This window comes from Jaculus jaculus, chromosome 6 (genome assembly GCF_020740685.1).
Source record: "Jaculus jaculus isolate mJacJac1 chromosome 6, mJacJac1.mat.Y.cur, whole genome shotgun sequence".
Lineage (NCBI taxonomy): Eukaryota > Metazoa > Chordata > Mammalia > Rodentia > Dipodidae > Jaculus > Jaculus jaculus.
The window spans coordinates 129,419,671-129,432,954 of NC_059107.1; the positions used below are offsets into that span (position 1 = coordinate 129,419,671).

The 13,284-nt window shown below is 37.2% G+C and overlaps 1 protein-coding gene across 7 annotated transcripts in view; it reads right to left on the reverse strand.

The window, feature by feature from the left end:
- Window positions 1-13,284, reverse strand: part of Mgat4c (MGAT4 family member C) — a 678,495-nt gene that overhangs the window by 11,585 nt on the left and 653,626 nt on the right. The window contains exon 1 of one of the 7 annotated variants that reach the window (XM_004650156.3): window positions 7,207-7,269. The exons of the other annotated variants lie outside the window; for them this stretch is intronic. The gene's annotated coding sequence lies outside the window, so the exon portion shown is untranslated. Of the gene's footprint in view, window positions 1-7,206; window positions 7,270-13,284 lie in introns of those variants that run through there. 7 annotated transcript variants of the gene reach the window in all.

A 13,284-nucleotide genomic window follows, 5' to 3' on the forward strand; every position in this document is an offset into this window, starting at 1 on the left:
AACAAGTCTCAACCATTTAATGTTCAGGAATAAGCCAAGCCAAATACTTGAGAACTTATGAGTAAGATTATTTTCCATATTTTCCAAAGATTTTGAGAAATCTCTATAAATTATAGGGTGGCATATCCTCATTTCTTTGTCCAACTTTACTAGCAGTTTCCCAAGGGTAAACTGGTGAGATCATCTCTCAATATATATCACAGGCTGGCCTTGAACTCATGATTCTCCTGCCTCCTTCTAAGTGTAGAGATTCTAGATATGTGCCTCCTCACTTGCCTCACAGTTTTAAAAATACACAGAACACAGTTTATCAAGGTTTTTCATGGTAACTATAATTTCAGTTGCTTTACCAGATATGGATTTAAAGCTTTAAAATATTCCTATAACCTTTGTACTTGGTAAGCAGTTATGAATCTAAGAAATGCCTTTCTTTCTTTACCTGTCCTTAGGGACCACCAGAAGCAGTTCACTGTTTGTTGATAAAGACAGCCATCCACTTTCACTGTCCTCAATCACAAGCATTCTCAAAATATGATTGTTCAGGAATCTATATCACTTTTCCAATCCCCAAGATGTCACACTGGCCCATGAGGTCAATGACAGTATGATTTCTGGATCTAGGGACTTGTGGCTAACACAAGGAATTCCTGGTCCTCTGGCCATCAGATTTGGACTGAGCCATCTAATGAAACATTCATTATACTTGTCTGCTGTTTTACAGAAAGCTTCTGATGTTCCTTTCTGGTTTTCACCACGTTTGTGAACTTATCTTCAAACATGAATGGATAAAGGCTCAGCCGAAGCCTGTGAGGAATCCCTTTATAGATCTCTGAAGTTTTCTGTTTGCCTCTTCCTCAGCAGTTTTGTTCTCTGTGTAATTTGCTGGCTGTCTCCTCTGTCTGTAAAGTCTTCTACATACACCTTGGCAACTCAGAGGAATCAACACTTGGGTATCTGCTCCTTCAGCCACACTTTAGATACTCTCGACATTCATCTAAAATATTCTCATTAGCTTCTTGTTACCAAAACTCCTTGTCCATTTTTGCTCACTTTCCAATATATTCTTTTATTTACTGAGTCATTATTCTCTTTGACGCTCTTTCCAGGTTATCATTGTTGTTAGACATAGTTTGCTTTTCTCTGAGTTAAATTTGGCCTATATCCATCCCTGATATTTGACTGTTGTCTGCTTTCTTAGTAAAAGATATAACAGCTCTCTTGTCCCTAGCCCTTACTTGCTAGTCCCTAACTATTCTTTCCTCTTTCTCCTACCACTGTCCATAAACATATTTTTTTCTTGCAAATGATCTCAGAGCCTCACACATACATATACTTGCCAAGAAGGTCATACCCTGGAATTATACCCCAGCACTACTATTTAGTTTCAGGAGCTCCACCCTTAAACTAGGATGGGAACATCACATACACCTCAGGAAAAGTCTCTATATGCATGATGCCCAGGACTCTCTGCATGTGTCTGATGGTGATGAGAACATGGTGACGGTGATGAGAACAGATATTAAATTCAGAAGCATGACTGTCAATGACTTCTGTTAGCAAGGGTAAATCAACACACCATCTTGCATGTTTGGAACCAGCCACACACAAAGGCCAGAAGGGGGAAACGTATTCATGACACCCAGACCCTGAGATTTGTGAACTTAACATGGACAGAAGCTAAATCCATTCTGAATGGGGCAAAGTAGGGAAACCTAATGACTATTAAAGAAAAAAGTATTTTTGATTTTGTTTTAGTTTCTGGCATTAGCTCTACTTTCATCCATAGTCTACAATTCAGGAGAGAGGGAAATTCTGGGGAGGCAGAGAGCTACCATTGTTGGATATAAACCTATATTTGTCTCATCCTGTGTTCTAGTAATACTTCCCCTGACATAGTTCTGTTTACTCAACTTGACAATTATTTTACGCATAATGTTGCCAGGAATAATCATAAATTGACATAGCAATGCACTTGGGCTCATTGTGTTAAAGGCTGGTGTGTGTTCCAGAAGACTATCTCCCTTTGCCACCTCTGTCCTTGCTGTGTGTGCTGTGGCATTCAGCTGGAGTCAGAGGAGGAGGACCAGTAAGGACTGTGCTGGCTTCAAGATTCTTACTTCTTGACTTTGAGGAAGAAGAGGTCTGACGTGCTAGGTTTGAGACCGCTAAAGTTTATGTAGTCAACTGAATAGACCTAAAGACTTGTGGACTGAAGAAGAACATTACAGTGCTATAGTCACTGTAAACCTTGAGTTGCAGAGACAAAATACTAGAAATTTATGACATAAGTGTATAAGTTTTCAGCCAGAAAATTTCTAGGTGGGAACTCAGGGGTCTGAACTGCTTACTCCAGTGGACTCTCTCTGATTCATCATCATGTTAAACTGCTTCCAAGGGTTTTGCTTTACACAATTCCAAGTGTTTTGAAAATGAAGAGCAAGTGATCACAATCATTATCAAACTTTGAAGTTCTGAATATATATGTCTGTAAGTGGTAGTTCAAGAGTATCAAATTCCATATGGGTTACATTCCTTCCTCATACATGTAACTCTTTTAATACTGTAATTTCTCATTAAGTATCAGTAGAATGATTGAAAGTTTTCCAGACTTCCTAAGAAAAATATCAGAGTTACCTAAAGTACCTGAAGGATGGACAGATGAGATGAAAAAGAAAAAGAGAAAAACCAGATAAGGACAAATAAAAAGTAATTATACTTTCTGGAACATTTTTCAAAATCATTGACTAACCTCTACCTAGTTATCCAAATGCAAAATATTCAGTTGATGATTCTTTGATGTTATTATTTAGAAACAGTCATTCACATAGTTTTTTAAAAGTCTGTAGTCTATAAGTACAATGTAATCAAGTCATCAATTTCTGTTCCTAGAATCACCTATCCTCAAGCAACTTGAACAATTTCATGCCCATTTCAGATAACTGAAATGATAGAAAAACATAACTTCCAAGACATGGACTAGTAAGGCAGGAACTTGTTGAAGCCATATCCTGTCTTTGGAAACTAGCACTAAAAAACTAAACAGTTTTAACTGAGCTGCATGGATATGGCCATTATCACTACCATCCCTGTGCCTGATATCATCTCCTGTGTGAATCTCCTTTGGAACTTAACAGTGGGAAGGTTCAGTTCTGTGTCAGAGATGATACTTAATAAAACCAGTCCATTTTCTCGTTGTAGAATTCAGACTTTGCTTAGAGGAATTAAGTTGTGAATACATATAACTACAAAGGGTACTTTCTGATTCAGCATAGGACATCTTTTAAAGGTTGACATGTGAATTACATTGTATGCAGTCTAGATTTTCTCTAGGTGTTCTTTCCCACTTAGGAGTGCTATATTCTGCCTATCCATGTTAAAAAAACAAAACACTGTTCTCCACCTGCACCTCCTACTGTATGTTCTGTAAATGTGTTTTGTTTCATTACTAGTTCTCCAATTTTAAAATATAACTATATATGATATACATTTCCATATCTTTGCATATTTATTACTTATATATTTTATAAGTATACATGTATATTAGAAATATAAATACATGCATATTATATATGTATTATATTTAAGTATGCTTATGTATGCATGTATGTAAAGAAAGACAAAGAAAGTCTTTTTTGTTTCTTTTTGTTTGTTTAATTTTGTTTTGTGAAGTAGGATCTTGCTCTAGTCCAGACTGGATAACCATATGCAGGAAACTGAAACTTGATCCACACATGTCGCCCTGTACAACATTCAAGTCCAGTTGGATTAAAGACTACAATATAAGACCGGAAACTCGGCCTCTACTGGAAGAAAATATAGAGAAGGAACTTTCCATGATATAGGAATGGACAAAGGCTTCCTGAACCAAACCTCAGTAGCACAAGATCTTAAGTAATCACTCAACCAATGGGATCACATGCAGCTGGAGAGTTTCTTCACAGATAAACATATAATAAGCAAAGCCAATAGATTACCCACAGAATGGGAGAAAATATTTACTAAATATCCAACTGATAGAGGCCTAATTTATAGAATCTATAAGGAACTCAAAAACCTAAACAATAAAACGTCAAGCAACCCACTCACAAAATGGGGCAAAGAGCTGCACAGGCAGTTCACAGAGGAATAATACAAACAGAAAACACACACTTACAAAAATTTTCATCATCCCTAATCATCAAATTAAAATAACTATGAGATTCCGCCTTACCCCAGTAAGGATAGCAAACATCTAAAAATCAAATGAAAATAAATGCTGGTAAGGGAGGGGTTGTGGGACACAAATCTCGACCCAAACAGCAATTGTACCATAAAACTTTACATCCTAAAAGGCATACCAAATGTTTGAACCTTCAACAGGCCCTTAGAGGGAACACCTGAATCACAAGACAATGGAGAGGGTATGATGAAGACTGACTTTAATCTGCTACAGCACCTCCGCACCCCCCCCCCCCGCCTCTCTCTCTTCTCTCTAACTCTTTTATACTAATTAACTTTTTCCTCCTTCTCTTCATGGGCATTGACCTTAACTCCCAGTACAAGTAGGTGGCTATCATCCACAATGAGCTTTTCATAAGAGAGACCTACAAGGTTTCCTAAAAGAATGATGGATTAGTGCCAGAGTACTTGATGACCCACCACAGGTTAGTGGAAGACCCTACTGCTGAAGACACCATATGTGGTTAACATGTAACATGGAGTGACATGGCTGGAAGCTGGAAGAGAGTCAGTCAGACAGTCAGTGTGTCTAGTACAAGAAGGTGCTACATGGGAGAATGGGGAATAATGACCAATATATCTGTCCAAGAAACTCATTTTCTAACCTACTTAGCAGCAAATAACCTGTTGTGATACTTACACAAGTGCAATAGTGGCGCACAGCCATGGTGGGAAACCAATTGCTCTTGATTTGGCTAACTGATCCACTCAGTGGAACAGAACCCATAGCTGGAGCTGGGAAACAAATCAGAACCATATCTAAACATGAGCCCGCTCTCCATTACCAAGGTACTACCAATCATAGGCTACAAGATGGCCTACACCTATTAAATTCTTTCTAAAAAATAAGGGTTATCCCATTTACCTGGCACTAACATTACTCTCCATTGGAGAATATGCTTCTCTTTTTCAGATAGACAGATAGACACAGATCCTAAGGAGAGAACCACTCCATCATATCTCCAAAGGGCCCCAGCTGAAACTAAGTATAATTGGCAAAAGAAGAAAGGGTGCTGTTTTCTTGGTGAACCTGGTACCAGCACAAGGTTAAGGAGATTGACACAGAAGAAAACTAACTCATAACAAATCAGATATTCAGAGACACAGAGGCTCCCAAGACCTCATCACTGTGACAGACCTAAAACGAACCCAACAAGGCTCAGGGAAATTTGTGGAAGAAAGGGTGGAAAGAATGTCAGAGCCACACATTGAGTCATGATACACAGCGACATTTCCTCCTACCCATAACTGATGGCTACTCTACAATGCATGACCTATATACCTCAACAAGGAGGGGGAGAGGGGAGGGGGGAGACAGGGAAGAGGATAACAATGATACCAACTTGACTGTATTCACTAATAAAAAATAGTGGAATCTGTATATCTGATTTTCTTTTGGACTCTGAACTTCTAAAAGCATAGAGTCCTTGTTTAACAATCCTTTAATTGTATCACTTGAGTACATAGTAAAGTGTTATAGTAAAGATAGCTGATATCTACAATGTTGGTTTCAGTGTGGGTGTGTGTATGTGTGTGTGTTTATAGTTCAAAAATCCTGGACTTGAAGATGCAGGTAATATACCAGTCCATGAATTTTTGAATTTCCATTTCCTTGTGTGGTGGTGTCTCCCATAGCCTCAGGGACATTTGATTTAGGTTAAGCATCTATGTAAGTCTCCAAGAGGGAGAACCCTGCTGGAGGAGTTGTCTCACTAGGAGTGAAGTCTAGCTCTAAGGTGTACAGAAAGCCAGTTTGAGCTCTAGATGTTTGTGTTTTCTGGTTGTTAGTTTTAGTCTCTCTGCTATGGACCTATGGAAGTAAGCCAGCTTCTTCTACCATGATAGAATTTCCCCAGGAATCTATATACCTGAAGTAAATGCTTTCCTCCCATAAATTTCTTTTGGTCAGATGTTTTTCACAGAAATGAGAGGGTAACTCCAACACTTTCTTATAACACAGTGCTATTGTAAAAGTCTATTTCTCTCTCCTTCAAAGTCTTATCATGTACCCCTGGCTCACCTCAACATTGTGCTTCCTCCACTTTCTGAAGACTGGGTTTATAGGCCCGTGAAAGCATGCCAGGATTAGCACAGCATTCTTACAATCTTGCCTAGCAACTTCTCTGAATGATATAGACATACTGGTTATCACTGGGCTCTGTCCATACAGTAACGTCAACAGCATGTCCATGTTGTTTCTACTCCTAAGGAAGCACTATATACTCCTTTCTCCTTACATAAAATTTAATCCAGTGAGAAGTGATAGTGAGACTTGAGAGTTTTATTATACAAATACTGAAATTTTTTAATGCTGGTTGTTATAATTCCCTTCTTGTTGCTGTCACAAAGCACCTGACCAAAAGCAGCTGATAGGAGGAAAGTTGTTTATTTTGGCTTACATTATCAAGTGGAAATTCCATGATGACAGTGGAAAATGTGGCGTGAGTAGAGGCTGGACATCACCTCTGCTATTGCAAGTGAAACCATCTGGAGGATAGTGAATCAAATAACACTGGCAATCTTGGGGATGATAACAGTCAAGGTCAACCCCCAGCAACACACCAGCAACACACCCCCTCCAGCAAGGGCCCTGCCTCCCAGATTGTCATTAGCTGGGGAACCAAACATTCAGAACACATGATTTATGGAGGACACCTAATTCAAGCCACCACAGTTCTATACATCACAATCTATATGATACTTGAGAAATTCAGGTGAAAACAATAATGATATCAACACCATGGGCAGTTGTAAGACCTTCAGCAATATTGGATAATTAGTTTGTACTAACAGAGCCTCTGTACTGTAATCTGTTCTTTCTCGTGTCAGAATCCAGGCATGATATAAAGTTTTCAAAGACACACAATGAGGAGAGATTGTATATTCTTTGAATCTGTTTTACTTGACTTTGTTACCCCTTACATACAAATAAATTTACTGTTATAAATTCATTTTGCCAATAGATAACTATAAATGTGCATTATTTACCTTTAATCATTGTTGTGGAGAGAGAAGCTCTCTTGGACAAACTTCCATATATTCATGTCATGGGAAATCACTGTGTGGGAATTTATGTGATTAGTTTCATCAGAAGCTCAAAATAGTCATTTATTTAGGAATTGATGCTGATATGAATTGAGAAATAAATTTGTATGCCACAGATCCATTAGCTTTAAATGTATATGCTTGTGAATGCTATAGCAAAGTTTTCATGATTCTTGGATATGGTTTGCACTACTTGCAACAAACTATCAAATGAGTCCTGTTCTCTCTCCTCTATATCTCCCTCTCTCCTATCTGGAGAGCTTTAAAAAAACAAACAAAAAAAAAATTTCCATTCTATGGCCATATGAATCTTTGGGGGAAGGGAAGAAAACTAAATTTCTCCACATAGATCAATGTTACATCCATCTATCCCATGGTATTAGTTTGTAATTTATTTATTTTTTATTATTTAGGAGCTTGTATTAAAATGAACAGAATCCAGAATTAAATTATATTCTTCAATTACACAGGTTTATGTCCAACACTTAACCTTATATCAGGGAAAACATGAAAACAAAGTGTTGCAGTCAACTGTTCCTCTGTCTGACATGTGCCACCGTGTGTATTTGACTTGCTTGGCTTGTGTTTTTTAATGCTTGCCCAATTTGTTTTCAACTTTCGTTTGTGGAAGGCTGAGCATGCCCTCAGGGCAGTATTCAATACTTCTTGATGAATAGAAAGAGTGTTGCTGACATAGCAAAAGCTTCAGAAAGGTTTCACAAAACAGTCATCATTACATTTTTACAAAAGCCTCAGATATTGATAACAGCAAATGTAATTGTATTTTTCTATTTTAGATTTTTAAACTGTATCAAGTTGTACCATCCATCTAGAGCAGTAAGAGTTAGCAAAGGGAAAAATTGTGGCAACTAGACTATTCCATAGGGTTCATAACAATGCCTAGCAACATCCATTTCCTCTTTCACTTTAAGCATTGATATGGATAAAAGTTAACCATTGACAAGAGGTAGATATTGTCAATGACTATAAAAATACTAATGCATGAGATCAGGATTGGAAAGAAAAGAAAATAGTGTTCAATATCAAGTTAACTAAACAAACAAAGGTTCTTGTATCTCTTCAGAACCCCACTGGGGAACAATATTGAAAAGCGTGAACACTTAAAGAACAATCCACATCTAAACAACAGAACCATTCCCGGGTAATATGAAATTATTATTATTACTATTACTAAGCTGAGTTCCAGTGTGGGCTCAGGATGCAGTAAAGGAGTATGCAATAGAGGTATGATGAATGGCAGTGAGGACTTAAAATCATGACTTATCAATCTGTTATCAGTGACATACAGCAAGACAATAATTCCATGTCAAACTTGAATAAGCAGTAACAGCAAAGAAGCTTGATGATTATATTTCCACCCTTAATACAAAAAGATACTATATGAAATGGTAGTCCGGCACCAAAGGAGAGTTCAATGCAGTTATGTATAATTCCTGTCATGTGATACAAGGCAATATTTTCTGTCATGAAAACATTGCTACACATTTCTCTATGGTGAGAAATCAGGAGATATTGGCATTGATCAGTGGTGAAGTGTACCTCCTGACCAATCATGAGTGGTTCCTGGAATCCTGAAATGACATTTGACTTCAATCCTCAGGATAACAAAAAGTTCCAGGCATGGCCCCATGGCTCTGTAGAACCAGTCCTAGAGAGAAGCAGGAGAATAAAGGGACAGAGGCCCTAGCATTGTAGAGATCCCTAATATTCCATTCTGGGCAGGGGCAGTGAGTGCACCCCACTATAAGTGAGGACATGGAAAGCTCTATGGTCACAAAAGGTGTATATACCATGCTTACCCCTCCCCAGACACATACAAAGGCAAGAAAGAGAGAGAAAAAGAGAGATAAATTTCAATATAGTGCTACCAAGTAAAGAATTTGAGAAAATATGTATACCTAAATTAATTTCTATATTGAGATAATATAATTATTGAGAATAATAATTGTCTTTCTTTCTAAAGTAAGTCTTACTTTTCTTATGCTTGTTATTCAGTTTGAAAAAAAGATTTTTTTGTGAATAATTCATTACATTTTTTTCATTCAAATGTATTTGAGATTTAACTAGGTATAAAATGTCTGTAATGAACAATGATGATATTTTTATATCCAGTTTAACTAGAATAGTAAAAGATTATATGGAAGAGATAACAAAGAGTAAATGGTGTGGTTATAAATAGTTTCTTTTCCAATGCCCTTAATATCTTACTTCCAACAAAGTGGATGTGAAACAAATAAATATCTTTCAAAAGTCATAATGAAACACTCACCCTGGTTTCAGTCTTCTCTTCTATTAGAAGAGAATGTGATGAGAAAGGATTTGGGGGATTTTTGAGGGGAAATGTTATTGTCCTGTAACTTTAATTCTCAAACATTTTTATTTTGCAGAGGTAATGTACTTCAAGGTACTGAGGAGGAAACAACTTTTTCCTTTTCAAAAAAATAAACTTTTCCACCAAGCCTGGTATAGTGGTTCACCCCTGAAATCTCATACTCAAGAGACTGAGGATTACTATAAGTTTGAAGCCAGCATGTGCCACATAGCACAATTTCAAGTGAGAATGCACTGCATGGCAAAATTGTTATGAACAAGCTCAAAAGTGAACAAAGAAGAACCAGGAGCTGAGGAAGACTAACAGCAGGCCTGTGGAGAGTCAATGGATCCAGGCCCTTGCCACTTACGCATAAGGGAGGGCGTGAGACCAGCCATGTTCCACTCCCTAGAAATTATGTTAAAATAGACAGCGGGAAGTGGCCAGGTACATCTATAATGCCAGCCTTCAGAGGGCAGAGACCACGTAATACTGGATCTTCATGACAAAATCCCTGGTAGTTCCAGGAGGAAGGAGATACCATGGCTTGAGGAAGCAGACAAATGAGCAAAAGAGAAGGGGAACCTTTCTTCTCGCCCTCCTGTACCTCTTTTCCCTCATCCTTGCCTCCATTCCACTGGGGACCCTCCTCAGTGGGGTTTCAAGTATTCCCTGTGGGGTTGTCCTTTATGTGTTATAGGAGCACAGCCAGTTATTTTGTTTTTATTTATTCATCTGATATATGCATTTTTATGTATAAATGCCCCACATTTGTGATTTGTCAATTGCATGGAGGTCAGAGAAGAATTTCAGGTCAGTCCTTTCCTTCTACCCTGTTTGAGCTAGATTCTCTACTATTCGTTGCTCTATTGTCAGCCTAGGTGGTTCATGAGCTTCCTGGAAATTCTGCTGCCCTGGCCTTACTTCCCTTCTTGCTCTAGGAGCACTGGCACTGTAGAAGTTTACCACTGGTCCTGAACTCAGTTACTCAGAGTTGCATGGCAAGATCTTTATTCACTGAGCAATTCCCCCTGGCCTTAACTGGTTGTAAAGTCACTCTTCCATTTATTTAAATGGAATCCTAAAATTTTATTTTGCTATTCCTTTCAGTTGTCAAATTCAAGTTTCAGATTAATCTTGGATATATTAACAGGTGACAGGCTTGATTCTATTGATTTTTCCTGAGATGGAGATAGAGTTAGGAGTTCATCTTTTCCTCCAAGTTATAGTTTTCTTAAATGGAATATCAAGTGACTCAATGTAGAATAAATGAATCGTATAATAGAAATGTTAACCTAGATTTATTACCAGTTCCTTACACAAAATTTTATGGCAATCTTCCAAGAACTCTTCTTTTTCATTCCCAAATGGTATGAATCACTTTATTGATTAGAAGGCTAGGGTCTGAATACATAATGAAGTCTGTAATGAAAAACTCAGTTTAGAAAGAAATTAATAATTTCAACAGTGAAAAGCAATTTTTCCATTTTCATCTTATAATATATTTTGCATTAGTTCCCATGTGAAACCTAATCATCCCAGTTTCATGACATTATGCAGATAATCAAATCAATAAACTGAAAAAAATATAAAAAATCTGTCTTTCTGAGGCTAACCTCCAGAGGTTCATTCTAAAATAGTAACATTTCTAGATTCAATAACTCGCGATGTCACTCAAGAACCTAACAGTTGTGCAAACTTATTCAGTATTGAGAATTTTATGGAATAGTATATTCTTATATTATTTCAACAATCATATACAATTTATGTGTGAAACTGTATATAACTAAAAGAAAATGAAAAATCACCAAATATTTTAAATATTGTGGAAATTTGTCATAAGAACACTTTGGGTCATAGCACTGTCATAGTTAAGGTGTTGTCAACTTGATCTGTTTAGTAATCCACAGAAAGACCTTTTGGGTGAGTCTCGGAGGTTGGAGGTTGCTTCCAGAAAGGATCAACTAAAGGAGGAAGTCCTTCCCCCAGAGTGAGCCACAGAATGGGCGGCCTGCTCAGAGGGGGACTTTATATAAGGAAGGTCTGGGTAAAAAGAGCCCCTTCCTTCCTTCCTTCCTTCGACTTGGCTGCCAGAGCTGCTCGCTACCTTCCAGCGTGGATTGAAGAGCAACGCCGACTAAATACCAGCGTCGAAGCCTCCAGGCTTTCCAGCACCATCTGCAGTGCCGGGTAGGGGCTGCTGAGGCATCTGACCACTGGACTGAGCAGCTACCAGGTTTGGTGATCCTTGGGCCTGCAACTGCTATTGGACTATTATAAGCTAGTCCAATAAATTCCCTTTGTAAAATAATTCATTCTAGCAGTTCTGCTCCTCTAGAGAACCCTGACTAATACAAACACATTCAAATATAATATCTCTACTAATCTTCTTAGTGTTCACTTGAGTGGTACATATTTTTCATGTTTCAAGCATGTTCATAGTCATATCAAGTGTTTGTATAATCCTAAAACCATTCTCTTGGACATTATGGTAAAACTAACTCATCAAATGCCTAATCCAATATATCAATATATATGTACATACATATCAAATTAACATGTGTATATGCACACATACATGTACATTTATACACAGACATGTGGTTGTGTATTTTTGCCAAATTCTTCCATTGTCTCCTGCACACAATTATAAACTAGGAAAATATTATAAATTAAGTTATATATATGTAATAACATTAATACATGCACATATACATATATATGTATATATATAATGTTCTACAGTTATAGGAGCATAAAGCTTTATGTGATTAGTCATGAAATCTTATGATTTTGCTAGTATGAAAATAAAAAGAAGCCAGACATGTTGGTTCATATTTACAATTCAAGAACTAAGGAAGGAGCAGGAGGACTGTTAAAGGTTGTGGCCAACCTGTGCTGCACAGTGAGTTCAGGACAGCCTACGCTTGAGGGTGTGACCCTATCTCAACTCCACCCCTCAAAATAACTAATGAACAAAGTTGCCCAAGAAGCATTTATAAGTTGGATGAGAAAAGTAGAACTATTATAATTCTATTTTCAGGTCTATAGTATAGAATAATTCTAAAAATAGTAGTAGTCAACATCCCCTTTTACTCTTTTCCTTGGAATTGCTACTACAGATAAGAACATATGTCACAATTTAAGAGTTAATATCCTATTGGACGTATGCATATTTTATGTATTCATAGAGCAACACATTTGTTTAAACATATGTGTTGAACCAGATTAGGTAATTTAAAAATATTTTATTTGTTTACATGACAGAAAGAGAGAGAGGGAGAGAGAGAGAGAGAATGAAAGAGGCATATAGTTAAAGAGAATGAAAGGAGAAACAGAGAGAGAATAGGCACACCATGGACTCCTACCACTTCAGATGAATCAGAGTTGCCTGTGCCACCTTGTACATCTGACTTTATTAGGTAAGGGAGAATTGAACCCAGATCCTTAGGTTTTGCAGGCAAGTACTTTAATTACTGAGCAGCATCTCTCCAGTCCTCAATTTCATTTTAAATTTTAATATATAATGGGCATATACATTAAGCCACAAAATAGTCTAACTGATATAAATATTTCTTTAACTCTTTCCCTTTAAATTTGTAATTCTGTTCCAAATATTCTTTATTTGAAAAAAATGTCCTTTAAACCTTTATTATATACCTCTGTGCACATTTTAATATAAAGCTATT